Source organism: Vanacampus margaritifer, chromosome 5 (assembly GCF_051991255.1).
Source record: "Vanacampus margaritifer isolate UIUO_Vmar chromosome 5, RoL_Vmar_1.0, whole genome shotgun sequence".
Lineage (NCBI taxonomy): Eukaryota > Metazoa > Chordata > Actinopteri > Syngnathiformes > Syngnathidae > Vanacampus > Vanacampus margaritifer.
In genome coordinates, this window is record NC_135436.1 from 30,563,289 (window position 1) to 30,577,384 (window position 14,096).

The following is a 14,096-nucleotide window of genomic DNA, read 5'->3' on the forward strand; positions in this document are numbered from 1 at the left end:
CGGCAATTTCATCCGTCCTTCTCTTTTCTGTATCCTCGTCACTCCATCGCGGAAGCAAATAAGACAAATTCACAATCTACTTAAAATCCTTTTTAAAGTCTTCAACCACATTTCTAAAATATTATAACCACATTCAAACAATATTATGAGAGTGAGTACGGTTTGTTTTTGGTTTGGTTTTATTATTTTTTGTGAGAAACACAATATCACAATATCGGAGATTTGCAGCATCAACGCTTTTTGAACATTTGCTTGGTTGGACAATTTGTTTTTGTTTTTGTTTTTTGTGCTTGTATTTCAATTATATTTGGATTGTCAATATTTACAGGCCGGCACATATTTTGTCAAGATTTAAAATGGCCTCTTTTTTGTCATTTATCTAAAATTCAAGGTCCAGCATCCACGTCGAGTCGAACGCCTCATCTACAGTATGTTAGCATAGCTTTAGCATTTTGTTCACGGCTAAACAGCTTTCAAAAGCCCGAAATACATATTATTCAACTATTGCTGAACTTTTTGGTAAAGGTCATTGGATCCTTAAGAAACACCCCTGTAAGGCAAAGGAGCCAATCGCAATGAAGCACCAAAAAAGTAGCAATTTGGTTTAAGATTTTGTTAGCTTGTTAATCAAGATGCTAACGTCATGCTACAAATTAGAATGTGCATTTTGTCGCCACTCACGCGAGTGTAATGACACGCGAGTCGGCTCAGTCACAGACTGAGCGTAATCAACACCCCCCACCCCCGCCTGGTGAACCGAAGTGGGGGAAATTAAAATGCAAATCCTCGCAGCTCCTGCTCAGGATTACATCAAATTACCTGTCATAAGACGTGACATTTATATTCCTAATGTTAATAAAAGCCCCGTGAGACACAAAGTGAAGATAGTGTATGCTTTTCCCTAGATCCCCACTTCTGTAACCAATTGTGGTCATATTTCCTACTACTTTAATAAACATTGGGGGGGGGGTCAAACACCAGTTGTCTTTTTAGGTGTATTCCCTCCTGTATAGCGGTAGTGTTTTCTTTTATATATTATATATATATTTTATAACAGTTCCCCACTTCTGACACCAAAAATATGCCAAGTTAAAAACTGTTTAAAAAAAAAAGTTTATAGTATTTAGCCTATCAATACTTTTGAACATACTTAGAGGGACATTCAGTGATCTTTAGCGCCATCTAGTGGTGAAAGAATAGCATTCAAAGCACGCCGCAGCAAGACACGACGGTGGCCCCGAGAGACCACATTTCGCAATTCTTATTTCGCGCGAGCAAACCAGCATCTCGGCAGCTGTTGTGAAGCCCGGCGAGCGACGCCAAAAGACCAAGTGAGTCGGAATTAGCCGGAGCAGCTAACGAGCGCGGCTAGCGGGAGTTAGTTGGCGCCAGAGGCCGCAGTGGCTAACACGAGCGACTAGTGGGAGGAGCTAGTCAAAAGAAAAAGCTCGTAAAAGCTTGCAAGAGCAAAGCAGAAAGTGACAAGAGACGGACGGGCCCGAATGATGGGAGTTAGTGACGACCACCTTGGACTCATTGGGTTCGACACTCGATGCAGTAGCGCTCGGGCTAACTACATTCGCAAAGTTGTCCTTTAGGCATCTGTAGCAGGAACATGGCGGCGAAACGTGGCAGCTCTCGTAAGGTGAGGCTGCAGCCATGTAGCATGATTAGTCATTACTAGACCTAAGATTATTATTATTATTTTCTTTTTAAATACAGGTTTATGTTTATGCGATACCGTTTTTTTGCATACTATTGACATAAACAGTCGTTTTTTTAAATTTGTGAATGATTAGTTCACCACTAGGTGGCACTAGGGATCACTGAATGTCCCTTGAAATACATTCGAACCGACTCGTCAGTCCAAAATGTTAACTCCACTTTGGGTTCAAATTTTCTATTTACATTTGACATCAGTTGTGAGCACAAAAGTGCTTTCATAAGCAACCTTGACTATTTCCTCTCGACAATTCGCATCTGCATCCATGAAAGTTGAACCTTTTAGCCTCTTGGACGGTCCTGCGCTCAAGTGACACTTTTGTGTAGCATTTTGATGATTTGTTTGTTTGTTTGCTTTTCCAGAGACTCCATCGCCATTTGACTTGTTTACCTTTACGCACACGCATTCCAAACGGGCATGTTTACAAGCAGGCACCTCCAGCCCCGAGTGCGCTTTCAGCCGTGAAGACGCCGAGCGTGACAACAAATGGACTTTTTAGCACGCCAAAAATTGCCCATTCCACGCTTTGTCTCCCCTCGCACGGAATGAAAACTAAACAGCACATTAAGTCGGCGGCCGGCTTGTCAGACATCTGCCGGACAAATGCCTCGTTTATTCGCGCCCTTGTGTGCGGCGAGGTGGCCACGGGTGCGGGCGCAGGGTCGGCCGAATCACTGTCACCAGCCGCTTGAAATGAAGCGAGGGGGGAGGGGGGGGGGCATTGCTCATTTTGCAGCGCTGATGAAGAATGAAGAGGGAGGAGATGAAGAGTCGGCAAACAGGTGGCAAAAGTCTTCATCAGCATCGCCCAGTTGGTCAATATTTAAAGTGTTTAGTTGGGCATGATACATTTAAGACAAATATTTGTATAGCCTACAGTAATTAGTACATACATTGTTGAAGCCCAAAAGGAGCAAGAGCTTAATTGATGCCTTCACCGATAAAAAATGATTTTTTTTTTAGTTTCTTACTTACATTTACTTTTTTTTCTCCAGTTATTCACATTTGCGCGAGAAGCCATAATTGTAATTGCCAACGTCAAAACACTTTGAGTAGCTTGAAGGTTGAAAGTAAACGCACGATGCAAGCCAAAGCCCATTTAGCATTTAGCATTATCTTTCTGTCGAAGAGCAGCTAATGGCGTCCTCGCGCTCGGCCTCGTTTCTCCTCCAAGCGAGACCCGATAAATGCGTGTCGAAACGACGGACACAAAAGATGAAACTTTCTTTTGTCTTCCTCAAAATCATCGAGACGGCAAACGGGAGACGAAAGGCAGGATAAAAGTGCATATTAAATAAATGGCGGCCTTCTAGCGCGGTGCATATTTCACGACGTGAGAAGCAGCTGTCGAGAACGAATAGCAGCCGATTGTTGCGGCCCAGAAGAAACGTGTGCTGGCGGAGCAACACTTTGATTTGGATCCGCTCGGGGGCGTGCATTTGACGCCATCTGTTCGCCAAAAAACGGAGTTGCGAGTTAAGCTATCGCTAGGTTAGCCTCTCACGCTCGTCGGCATACGTTAAAAGCAGCATGCGAGACGTGTATTCTGCTCACAATCGCATGCTAATGAAGCTTCGAGTGAACGTGTCGAGTGCTACGTTAGCCTCTCACGCTAGCCGGCATACGGTAAAAGCAACTTTGTTGGACACGTCTCGGATCAGTCATGCTAATTAACCTTTGACCTCATGAATTAAGATGAAGAATGCCACATTAGCTTCTTTTAATAATAATAATAATAATAACAATAATGCATGGGATTTACATAGCGCTTTTCCAGACACTCAAAGGCTGACGGAAGGAAGCGTGGCTGCCAGTGTGCGCCTACGGCCCCTCCCACCACCACCAAAGTAGCACTGGAGGCAATGTGTGTCAAGTGCCTCGAGCAGCTGACCTTCTGGTTACGGGACGTCCGTCTCCTCACCCTGAGCCTCGGCCTCTCTTTAGCATCATGCTAGCTTACCTTTCACACCCCCAATTAACTTTAATGGCCAATCATACCTTTTTATGCTTTTTGGCTCTGTTTTCGCTATTCAAACTCCCTCTGAAAGCGTATCATGACCTCCGCCTGGCGTCTCTTGCGTCGCCTCCATCCATCCATCCTCCTTTTCATCTCCAGACCTAAAGTGTCAGCGTCTGGAATGAATTGCCCGGGCGGCCATTTAACCTTCTCATCCCATAAAAAGTATAATTGGTTTACTAGAGAAAGAAGCCGTTTTGCAGGCACGGGATAATCCCTCAGCGTGATTAATGCGTCTTTAATCAATCGACGTCGGATGGCGGGGGGGGGGGGGCATACACACAAAACACCACCTCGCAGGGAAAGAAAGAAGGTCAGGGAGTTGTCGGGGAGTCGTCGGGGAGTCGTCGGGGTCCGAGGGCTGATGGATGAAGTCGAAGCACTTACTCATATTAACCAAACCTTGGTGTTATTTTAGGGTCAGCTATTAAAACGTTTCAGGAGGTTCTACGATGGGTGACGAGGAAGAAACCAGACTCAAAGATTATTTACCAGCCGCTTATGCCACAGTTCGACTATTTGCTTCATTTTCAGATTTTTTTTTTTTTTTTTTTAGCGACAGCTGCATTAGTACAAGAACAAAAGGGATTTTTGTGGACGGAGGCCTTGAAGAGAAAGGCTCTAAAGGTTAAAGGTTAAGTTGAGCCGTGGCGTCAAGGGTGAAGGTGGAAAGGTGGGGTCAAAGGTCGAAATGGGATCTCCTCCAAAATCACATCACATCTGTGAGCAAGTTTACCAGGCCTCGAGCGAAAGATCAGCGACCAATCAATTCAAATAATCCATTCGAGAGTTTCATTGTCACGATGAATATGTTGTCCCGCATCGACGCCCTGTTTGACCCCCCCCGCCCAACAGTTAGCCTTCCCTGATGTCGTTCAGAATTTGACGTAGACATCCTTGGCTCGCAACATCCTCGCTTGTGCGTGAAAAATAAGCAGCAAGCAAGTGTTTGGCCACAGAATTTGGACGGAAAATCCCATTCGGAGGTTCCGCTGTCCGAGGGAAAACGACTTTTGTCCCCAAAGGAAATTGTGTGGCGTCGGCTTCCCCCCCCCATGAGTAATTTTCCCCTCTAGCGCGGCGGGCCATCTTCTTCACAGCAAGCGCTGCCGAGAGCTTTTTGCCACACTCACAAACGCATTTGAATAAGACTTGTGGAACGGAACCCGCGGCCCACGCTGCGACATATGAATATAAATGGCGCCCCCCAAGCCTCCAGACGGCGTCCGGCGGCAAATAGAAATTCAGGATGAGTTGTGGATTGGAACAAGCCGGCCCCCGCAATCCCCTTTTCTGGGAAAACTCCTGTGAAAAATTCATACGGCAATTGCCGGCTTCTCATGCATGATGGCGCGCGCCGTGCATTTTTCACGAAGGCCTGGATTGCGCTTGATGGAATCAGGTGCTTTCAAACCTCTTACACTTTGTACCAACTGAAAAAAAAAAAAAGGACTCGGCTCTCCAAGAACCAGAGATGGGAAGTAATGAAGTACAAATACTTTGTTACTTTACTTTTACTTGTTACTTTCAGCAAATTCGACATGTTGCATTTGACTACCGCCGCCGATGGTATGGAGGGGAATTACTTGTCGCGCACGAGTTGAAGCTACGTAATGGACGGGGTCGGTGCGGTGTGTATTTACAATATTTTTCTATGCGAGGTGCCGACGCCAGAGGGGCCTTAAAAAGGAAAGTAGTACAGCACTTTTCACTTTATTTCTCCCGATTCACTCCAACGTGTAAACAGCGGCGGCCATCTGTCTCCATCTACTTTAATAACAGCTCAACACTTATTCCCTTATTCATAAGACTCCGGAGCGCCAGGCAGCCGGCTTTCAATGTTAGCTGGGGGGGGGGGAAAGAAAGGTGGGAAAAAAAAATGCACACAAGCGGCGTTAGTATGCACACGCATGCCTCTCCTTTGCACAAGCTCACTGCGACAACACTGCAGTGAAGCGGAGGGAAGGGGGGGGGGGTAAAGGGCGAGAAGGAATAAGGTGAGAAGGAACAGAGATCACATTGGGAATAGTCTCGGCGTGGCCGTGAGGGCGTCCGCCAGCGAGGAAGACATCCAGCCCAGCACGGAGACCATCCTTTAATTGAAGCGCAGCGCTATAAATATTCCGCTGGCGTACGCCAAAAGACAAAACAGAGCGCCAACAAGTGAGCGAGCGAGCGAGAGAGAGAGCGAGCGAGAGCGAGAGAGAGCGAGCGAGTGAGCGCCCACTGAGGATGTGCACTGAGCAGCCTCCTTATTGTCTTGTTTTATTATTGATACTCTCCAGCCGACCAGCTACGGAATATGCAACAGAGTGACCCCCCGCGCTTCTTATGCTAATATTGTAGTCAGTGACATGCGCCCCCCCCCCCCACCCCTGGACGCGCACATTAGCACATTGCTACATATTTGCAAAAATATGCTTATAGGTGCCGCATCGTTATACAGGAAGCCCTGTCCTGTGGTGGGAAGTAATAAAGTACAAATACTTGCTTACTCTTCTTAATTTAACTCATTCACTGGCAGACATTTTCACCGAAGGAACCCCCTTCACTCCCAGCTGTTTGACTGGATTTTGACTGATTTTGCAAGGCCCACAGAACGTTCTGTTATATTGTTACCAAAACATGGAAGCTACCAAAACAAAGAGGAGAGTCTCTTCTTTCATCTGTTTGCGTTTAGAGAAATTAGCATTAGCATATAGCTAAGTTTCATCATCATTCATAAACCTGTTGAAAACATTGGCAAAAAGAGCTTGTTGCAACATGGCCATGGCTGATCTCTTATACTCTGCTGCCACCTGCTGGCCATTTTTTGTAATAACAACCATTGCTTTAAGCCACCTCTTCATGTCGGAACAGAAGCTGTATCAAAGCCTTCTGTATGCTCTAGCATTTTAAAAAATAATCATTTTTAAACATATAAATACGTTTTTGGAAGTGAAGGACAAAGTATTAAAAAACGTATTTATACGTTTTGGGGTTTGAATGAGTTATTGAATGAGTATTATAGTTTTGGAATTTTCATTTTAGTTAGTTTTTATTTTGTTTTGAGTTTTTTCGTTGTTGTTAGTTTGAATTAGTTTTCAGGGTGGTTCTATTAGTTTTTATTCATTTTTTATTTTAATAGTGCTTAATTTTAGTTTTGTTTTAGTTAGTTTCAGTATTAGTTTTTGTTGTTTTCTTGTTCGTTTGTTTTTAAATGTGTATTACTTGTGCGCAGAGGTGGCAAATCCAGATCCAGAAAGTAAAAACCTGCCACAGTTTGGCTTTAGCCATTGATGCTAGCTAGCTAGCTCCCTAGCAGGTAAACGAGCACCATGGGAGCTAACCAGGGAGCTAGCTAGCTAGCATCAATGGCTAAAGCCAAACTGTGACAGGGCTTTTACTTTCTGGACCTGGATTTGCCACTTCTGCGGTCAAATCATGAGAAAAGTAACTCATTTCTTAGCTAGCGTTGCATTTCTTCATCTGAAGGTGCTTTTCTATTGGCTGGTCCTCGATGACGTCACTTCTGTGCGACACTTTCAAACGTCCTTATTCCGGTGAAATAAAATCACCTTTAAAATCATCCCCAAAGGCTCATGCATTAAATGAATGATCAAAGACTAAAACGCAGGACATTTTTGATATAATTATAGTTAGTTGTAGTTTCAGTTAGTTTTTATTTTTTTATCATTTTCATTCAATTAAATAACCTTGCTAGTAACTAGTCAACCTTGACCAATTCAAATCAGTTTGACTCCACCAATGACGTTTTACAATCAATCAGTATTTCTTTGCAAATCACAGTAAAAAAAATAAAAAATTTAAACATCCTTGAAACAGCGCAAAGCGAAAGGCGTGGCAATTTTTTGCCCCTAGTAGGTAAACTTGAGCGGATTGGTGTGCAGTTGTGAATAAAAATGAAGGTCTTTTCTTTGAAAAGTTGCATCGTTCAGGTGCTCTTTGTGTAGCGAGCGCCCGCGGCTGCTGCCCATTTATCATTCCCGTCTCAGCGGCAGCGAGCGGCGCGTTCATCTCTCCATCCATCAGTTCAAACAGCCTTTGTTCCACGTGTGGATTCATCTGTCACCGCCGCCTTTCATGCGGGCACGTCTCATTCCGCGCGTCCGCCTCTTTCCTTCTCGCAAGAGGCCATTGGTGGCGCAAACGAAATCTCGAGCGCGCACGACACCGCCAAACCGCAACCCGCCATCGCAGTGTCCGTCGACCGTCGCCATGACCGGAACGTCAGCCGGGATCATGCTTGCGCATCGGTGGAGTTGATTGGCACGTTGATCAAAATTGGTCCAAATAAGTCAATAGGAGAAAAAAAAAAAAAAAAGTTGACTCATTCAGACATTTTCAGCAGTAGAAAGTTAGTATTTTGTCCAGAATTAATTTGATAGTTTCATTATTTTTCTTGTACAATTAACATCTTTAAAAACAACCCCCCCCCCCCCCAACTTGCTGTTGACTGACGATGACATCACCTGTGCTGAGGAAGCAGGTAACGACCAATCATGGCTCACCTGTTTTCTGGGTTTGGTCAGCAAAACCTTTTCTTAGAATAAAGTCAAATTATTCAGAACTCATTTTATGAAATAATGTGAGAAAATAAATAAAGTAAAAATATTCTTAATTTATTGAAAAAATACACACACACAAAATAACAAAAGTTATGAGGGGGGGGGGGGGGGTAAACTATGTTCCAGGGATAAAGTCAAAATGTTTTTCTTGGGAAAAAGTTGCAATATTATGAGAATAAAGTTGGAATTTTAGTCACAATTTAAATGACCTTTGACCAAGAAAAAAAGGAGCCTCACTAATAATTAAGCAACATTTACAGCAACCAGTTGAGGGTGTACCCCGCCTACTGCCCGAAGCCAACTGGGATAGGCTCCAGCAACCCCCGCAACACTTGTGAGGACAAGCGGTGAAGAAAATGGATGGATGGAAACGTTTACATATTTTAGGACATACAATCAAAGACAGCTAATGGCAATGCAGCATATGTAACATCACGTAAAAATTCAGATGAAAGAAAAATCCATTGCAACGTCAGTCCAATAATAATAAAGACACATATGAAGCTTCAAGGAGCGGATATTAGCCTGGATTAGCATAATCCCATGGAGATAATCCGCTCATCAATCACGGGACATTTTCCACGCTCTCCTTCCACATCCAATTAGTGTTGATCTATTGTCTCGGCGGCGTTTTTTTTACGAGCGCACTGGGCACAATTGGCATAACCGTAAACAAAAACAAAAGATTATTAATGCTCATTTGAGTTGATTCAGTTATATATTTGCACCTTTTTTATTTTAAAATGACTAATTTAATAAATCGTGTTTGCTCCAAAAGGAACTTACATAATTACTGTATATTATTTCAAATGTTTTTATTTGTCTTTGTTTAAACATGTTCTTGTTTTGTATCAGTAAATTATCGTTTGAATAATTGTGATTTCAATTATTACTAAAATAATTGGAATCATTATTTTTTTTTAAAATTGAGCAGCCCTAGTTCAAAATCAAAATGCTACTCACCAGTGTTGTTCATTCAGCTCACTTTCTATCTTAACTTTATTTCTAAACGGACAGATTTTCTTTGCTGCTTCAAATTCAACACATGGAAACGTTTTGCTGAAATGACTGAAAAGTGTGCTGTCCACAACAAGCAGTGCTGCTATAAGGCAAAATCTCACCTTGACTTAAGTTGAGCCAAAAGCTTGCTTCATAACGCGACAGCTGCAGTGTTTGTTGTTGTTTTTGCCGCCTCCGTTTCCGCAGCGCTGCCTGTCTCTCTCTTGGGCGATGACGTCATCAACAAATCTACTTCATTCATGAAAAGCCATCTCGTTTACTGCTGAATTGGATGTTGGAGTTTGAACGAATAAAGAAAGCAACAACAAAAAAATCGAGTTTACTGCTGTATGCTGCCATTCGCCAAAACGACAGCGTGCTGTTTTCAGCACCGCCACCTGGCGGTCGGGAGGAAGGAAATAGAACTGAGCGTGTGTTGATTAGGGCTTGACGTCACGTGACATCAGTCCTGTATTTCAATTGGACGATGGGCCTAGTAATGTGGCCCAATGGCTGTCTATGGAGAGCGTCTTGGTGTGAGTGTCTCATCCACTTGAACACGCCCTCATGAAGTCGGCCATTTCCTGTTTAGAAAGTTAGACCATTGAACCTGGCTTTGTATTATACATATATTTTTTATAACAAAATTACCTTACAAACAAAATTGGTATTCATTTCAATATTATTATTCTTGTTAAAATGAAATTCTATAAATGATTAGTTATAAAGAAGACCAATTATGAGCGTGCATAGTGCTCAACAGCGCCATCTGGTGGGGCCTGGCCCCAAATGCAGAAACGTCTCTAACCATAACAATTACAGTATGTTTTGAGCACTGTATTAAAAACTGATCGAAACCCAAATACTAACCTCAACCGTCCAGGGATGCGCTATCTGCTGGGGACATGTAGTACTGCGCTTCGGCCTCTTCCTCAAACCGTTTAGTTAGCTCCGCCCCGGTTGACTGAGGCGTGAGTGATTGTAATTTTCGATGCGCCATAATGTGTTAAAAAAAAAAAAAAAAACGTTACGTCATTAGACGGCGCATCATTAAATCTGCAAATTTTGTTGGTGAAAAAAAATGTTTAAACCCTTTTTAAAAATCCATGTGGGCGGAGTCAAACGTTTAAGTCCAGCCGTCGTTGAGGCACGCCTCGAACTGCACTCTGCATTCAGGGCTACTTGCATTTAGCATCTCTGTGGAAGGTCCATTCATCAATCAGACCAGAAGTCAAGTGAAGCGCCAGGTAGAAACTTGACTGCGCGACTTGAATCGTCTTTTGGTTGTTTGGCGGCGGTGGGACACTGAAAAGTGAATCAGCGAGCACTGACGGCCACCATGATGCAGCTGCGCCGTAAAAAAAAAAAAAATCACCGCGTTGCAATCCGATGACGTCATCGCGTGCTCCTACAGGGGCTCGTCCGGCCTTGCAGCTCCTCGCGCCATCTGCGGCCGTCAACCTTCCAAAGAAGAGCTCGTCCTTCCAAAAGAAGCATTCGACGTTTTAGTGGCCTTTGGGGAGGAGTGCACCTTTTTTTTTTTGCCGATTTCCGATAGGAAAGGTCTTAATTGGTAGCCGCACTTTGAGCTTCTGAAGAAAAGTCACAGATAGAAATGTACTTTTTTTCCTGATGAAAGAAGAGACTCCAATCTTTCTTTTGGTAGGTTCCATGTTGATTTCTGTAGGCATAACAATCAGGATCGAAGAGGATCGACATTCCAAAATCTCAGCAAAAACTAGGCTGAGCCTAAATACGGCCCTTCCTGCTTTCAATTGTCTTCTTTAGTCAAACTTAAAGTGTCAACTTGAGTGTGCCGCCATCTAGTGGTCCAAAGTGGAATTACACTCAAAATAAACAGAACCGGGAAACGCGGTAGCTGGCTTTAACTGCATGTCATTTACAGTAGCGATATAGCGGGGGGATGTTTTTTTCTTCTCCTTCTTTGGAAGTCACGATTCCGGCAATACAAATCCAGCGCTGCCTTCCTTCCTCATGATCGCAACAGTCAACTGGCAAATCCGTCACGTACGCGTCGAAAGGCCGAGAGAGGCCAGCTAATGACGGCTAAAGCGGCGGAGGCGGGCGGACAAAGCGTGATGTCAAATCAATATGTGATCCGTGGACCGATGTTGACATCGATTTGACGTCTCACGCACCACAACTTTCCCAGCAAATAAAAAATGATGATGATGATGAGCAGAGGCGGAAAACAAACGCTACCGCCATCTTCAGCGCAAGGACAACGATTTCAAGAAAGGCCTTTTGGCATTTTGCTTGTTTATTATTACCTTGATTGCTTTCAGGTCAAAACAGGGAAAAGCCCAGTCGACTTCCGACCTTCCTCGAATGGTTTTGGAATCCAAACAAAAGACTTGGACTTTAAATTCATTGTTTGCTGAATAGTTTAATCCAAGCGAAGAAAAAGGGGTGTCTTAATATGCAAAAACAAAACACTGCAGGCGTCTTTGCGTCCCATCGCAATTACAGAGTCGCACTTGAGTTAACCCGCGTGCATATTCATGCGCACGCGCTTGGCTTCCGGTCGGCCCCCAAACAAGTCTGCTCGCTTGGTTCGGTCCTGCTCGGGACCTTCAAACAAAAGCCGCTGCCGGTTCATTAGGACTAATTAGCTCACCCGTGTCTCGTTCCACACCTGCATCCAGCGGTTCTCTCTCTCTCTCTCTCTCTCAACCGCCCCCGCACGCACGCACGCACGCACGCACGCACGTGCCAAGGACACGCAGTGCTTGAATCAAATACACGCACACACTCGTTTCGATTATTTGGTGAATAAATGAGCAAAAATAAGGAACAGCTGATGGCCAATAACAATCACTGCCATTCTTTTACATACTTTTTTTCTCATAAAATCTTGACTTCCATTTAGAATTTTTTTTGTGTCTTGACTTTGTGTGTGTAAAAGTCTCCTTTTCATCTAGAAAATCTCAGACAAAATGTGACATCATTAAATTCACTGCCATTGGCGGCTATAGACGTCAAAAAATCATTCAAACTATTTCTATTAGTTTAACTTTTTTTCCACTTGTGTTAAAAAGAGTATGAAAACCTAGAAAAAATATTGTACATTTAGAACAGATATAAAATGTGTGATTAATCGTGAGTTAACTATTGAAGTCATGCAATTAATTACAATTAGAAAAATGTATTGCCTGACGCGATTTAAAAAAAAAAGAGAAAGGTTTATTAAAAATTAGGGGCGTCAGGTGATTAAAAATTGTAATAGTAATTAATCCCATGACTTCACGATTAATCACACATTTTATAATTAATAAAAAACTAATAGAAATAGTTCAAATGAATTTTTGACGTCAATGGCAGCGAATGAGTTAATATTATTGCCAATAAATACAGATTTATTCTAAAAACTGGTCTTATATAACTTTATTCTTGTAAAGCTATGATAATAATATATACGTCATGTATTTTTTTTTATTTTTACATTTCACAAGATTTTTTTTCATAGTTCAATCATTTTTTTTCTGAGTGTCTTTTGGGGCACTTCGAGGTCACACTGCAAAAAAGTGCGCCAATTTTGACTTGCGTGGACTGAGCAGCAGAGCAGCAGGATTTTGGTCTTCTCACTCTTGTCTGACTTGTGGGAAGTTGGATGGAAAATCACAATAAAATGGCCGCTTCAGACTCCAATTAAATGCTGACTTGCCGCTTTTTGTTTTGCGGGTCTGCTCACGCGCGACATATTTCACGTTGCGGCTTGACGGGCGGAATTTTCAAAAAGGTGGCGAGCTAGCTGCGTTATTAGCCATTTGGAATAAGCGTCTTGCAGCCGTCCCAGTTAACCTTTCACACGCCACGAGAGGCCGCTGGCCCCGCGGGGCTTTTGTGTACAACACGGCCGAGAAGGTCACGTGCGTTGAGGCGTGTTGAAAAAGTGCATTCATAAATATCACATCGCGTTCGGAATGTTTATGGACTCCAGCCAAGAACAAACGCGTGCTACTGGAAATGAAATCCTCCAATTCATACCACACAACTTGCACTTTGAACTTTCTGGCCTTGTTGGATTTGATGACCGTTGTGTCGGGAAACCAAAAAAAAAAACAGACAACGGTTGGATCATACTGAAGCGCTCGCGTATTGTTTGGCCAAGATAAACAATCCGCGCTGGTTATTTTACTGTGACCGGAAACTCGCCTCAAAGTGGACGTGACTTTGTGATGCTAACCGGCCGCTAAGCTAACAAGTTGTCGACGTGCACATTTGCGTTCTTCAAACCCGCTAATCACGTTACAAGCAATCGCGGCATTTGATCTTATTGACATTTATGGCAAAAAAAACTTTTTTCGACAATATACTTGCCTCGAGTTGTCTGCGATGTACAAAACGAGAGACTGGTTGCTACCGAATCTTTTTTTTTTTTTTACCTCTACAACACGAGGGTCAGGACATATAATGGACTTTGTGGACTTCTGAAGGTTTGTGTTTTCTTTGTATTTGCTTTTTTTTTTTTTTTTTTTTTTTTTTTTTTTTCTTTTTTTCTCTTGGGAGATCTCAGTATTGATCATTTGAAATGTCATCATCATTGTTCTCCCTTTTTTTTTTTTTTTTTTTTTGTATGTGTGTTTGTGCGTGTGTGCGTGCGTGTGTGTGTGCGTGCGTGCGTGCGTGCGAAAAAAAATAAAAATAAATAAGAATTCCCATACCGTTCACCTAAACCGAACACTTCAAAATCCAGCCAGAGTCGTGGGGCCGCCAGGAGACCCAAAGGGGGACCAAAGAAAAGAAAGAAAAGCGAAGCCCAGCACCG

At 43.1% G+C, this 14,096-nt stretch overlaps 1 protein-coding gene across 1 annotated transcript in view; it reads right to left on the reverse strand.

The window, feature by feature from the left end:
* Positions 1-9,688, reverse strand: part of robo1 (roundabout, axon guidance receptor, homolog 1 (Drosophila)) — a 251,878-nt gene extending 242,190 nt beyond the window's left edge. The window contains exon 1 of the mRNA XM_077565322.1: positions 9,430-9,688. The gene's annotated coding sequence lies outside the window, so the exon portion shown is untranslated. The remainder of the gene's footprint in view (positions 1-9,429) is intronic.
* Between the last annotated feature and the right edge of the window lie 4,408 nt (positions 9,689-14,096).